A 2,883-nucleotide genomic window follows, 5' to 3' on the forward strand; every position below is an offset into this window, starting at 1 on the left:
TTCTTTCTTTTTTTTTAAGATTTTTTTCCCTTTATTTGAGAGAGAGAACACAAGCGGGCGGGGGGAGGGGCAGAGGGAGAAGCAGGCTCCCTGCTGAGCAGGGAGCCCGATGCAGGACTTGATCCCAGGACCTGAAGATCATGACCTGAGCTAAAGGGAGACACTTAACCCACTGAGCCACCCAGGCGTCCAGGAAATTTATTTATTTATTTACTTATTTATTTATTTGACAGAGAGACACACAGTGAGAGACGGAACACAAGCAGGGGGAGTGGGAGAGGGAGAAGCAGGCTTCCCGCGGAGCAGGGAGCCCGATGCGGGGCTCGATCCCAGGACCCTGGGATCATGACCTGAGCGGAAGGCAGATGCTTAACGACTGAGCCACCCAGGCGCCCCCAGGAAATTTATTTTCATGTAAGTTTGGAGGATCACTGAAGAGAATTGGAATCTATTTTCAAAGTAATTTAATGGACATATGGAGTGTCTTTATGGAAATATTAATAAATTAAAGCCTAATCACTTCAGTGATTATTTGATATAGAGCCTGAATTTCTTTGAGTGTTTCTACCACATTTAATATATACCAATACATTAACTTTTTCTACAAAGTTAGGACATTATTTTTTAAAATTTTCATTGTGGAAAGGTTCAAACATACAGAAGTAGAGAGAAGAGTGTACAGCACCCATCACCCCACAACAGCAATGATCACCATATGGTCAGTCTTTTCTTTCCACCCTGGACTCTCCCCACCCCTTTCTTGGATTATTTTAAAGTAAATCCCAGACATTAAATGATTTCATCTATAACATTTCACTATGTATCTCTAAAAGATAAAGAACCTTTTTCTCAAGACACAATCTCATTATTACACTTTTATTTTTATTTTTTTAAAGATTTTATTTTTATTTATTTGACAGAGACACAGCGAGAGAGGGAACACAAGCAGGGGGAGTGGGAGAGGGAGAAGCAGGCTTCCCGCGGAGCAGGGAGCCCGATATGGGGCCCGATCCCAGGACCCTGGGATCATGACCTGAGCCGAAGGCAGATGTTTAATGACTGAGCCACGCAGGCGCCCTCATTATTACACTTTTAAAAAGTTAACCATAATTTCCTAGTATCACCTAATACGCAGTTAGTATTCAAATTTCTCTGATTGCTACCAATATGTCCTTTAGAGTAATTTGTTCAAATCAGGATTCAAACAAGATTCACATGTCATATGTGGCTGGTACATCTTTAAATCCCTTTTAATCTATAAAATTTCTGTCAAGAGAAATATTTATTTATTTTATTTTTTAAAAGATTTTATTTATTTATTTGACACAGAGAGAGAGAGCACAAGTAGGGGGAGTGGGAGAGGGAGAAGCAGGCTTCCCGCCGAGCAGAGAGCCTGATGCGGGGCTTGATCCCAGGACCCCGGGATCATGACCTGAGCCGAAGGCAGACGCTTAATGACTGAGCCACCCAGGCGCCCCAAGAGAAATATTTAAATAACTCTTCCAGGAAGAATTATCTGGCTTTCAAGGGAATAGTTTTATTTATATATACCATACTTGACTGATTTAATGCATGATTAATTGTAAGATGCATTATTATTTTAGGTACCACTAAAAAATTTAAAATGCTGACAATTATAATTGTAAGATGCCACCAACTGTAAGCTATGTTCTGACTTCAGAGAGATAAAAATGGGAAAATATATGATTTTAAATCAATGAAGTATGGTAGTTGGAAGACAGATAACTCACATGTCATTTTTTATTTCAAAATGAGGTGTGGGAATGGCATATGGGATGTGCAAAAAATCCTTTACATAGGGATGGTTTACTTCTATCCCGAAGCAGATGCAGAATGAAGAGTGATTTCCATCCTTGTTTTCATGGCATGATCAGCCATGATCAAGTCCTTTCCCCTCTGTGTGCTTTGACTTCAAGTTTGGCATACAACTTGAATTTCTTAGAGTGTTTATACCACATTTAATATACATATTGTCATTATCAATACATAATGTTTTCTACAAATTAGGGTCTTGGAGAAGGCAATGAAATGCTTACTCTTTTGATTACACTGACTTTAGATGTTAGGTGAGCCCAGTTTGAAAAACACATATTCATGATGCAGCTCTGTCTTCAAAGTGCAGAATGCATTTGTTCTTGGTTTGTGTCATCACAGATGAGTGATTAAGGGACAGTAATGTTCTTTACAGCAGCTGGATGACACAGGAAAATGAGACTTGGAGAAATTCCATTTGGCCTCAAACATGGTAGGTTTGGTTTTTATGTCTTAGAGATGCTGACATCACAGATGAGTTCCTGATAAGGCGAGTGTCCACTTCAAAGAATTTGGGCTTCGACCTGTGCTCTTTTTGTTAACAGGAGTCTTTTGATAAGAAAGTGTGGCGGTGGGGAGGGGGGCGGGTAGGAAAGTGTGTAATTTTATCACAGGTATTGATGAAAGCAAGCCCTAAACTCTTTTGCCTCAGGTCCCTGGCGATTTGCAATTTTCAAAAAGCAAAAAACTTTGATTTCTCCCTGGAGAGATTCCAACCCATGGCTAAAAGTATTTCGCTTCTGGCTATCTATGCTTATAAGAAGAATCTGGATTGTTTATTTACCAAATCTGAAGTTGTCCAAAGGCAATTTGCTCCAAGGGCTCTGAGACTTGGGATATGGACATATTTAAGAAAGTAGAAATGTACTGCCCAATTATTTTCTGTGTGTGTGCTCTCTGAGGTACAGAAATGGGTTTGTTCTAGCAAAACTCAAAAAACCCACTCTTTAAGGCACAGTACGATCCAGACTCTCTCTCTAACTGCATCTCCTCCTTCTCTGACTAATTCTCTTGCTTGCTTCTGGCCAGCTTCCCTGCCTCTTTTCTCTT

Source organism: Leptonychotes weddellii, chromosome 4, assembly GCF_054177405.1.
Source record: "Leptonychotes weddellii isolate Sample4059 chromosome 4, ASM5417740v2, whole genome shotgun sequence".
In the NCBI taxonomy this organism is placed as follows: Eukaryota; Metazoa; Chordata; class Mammalia; order Carnivora; family Phocidae; genus Leptonychotes; species Leptonychotes weddellii.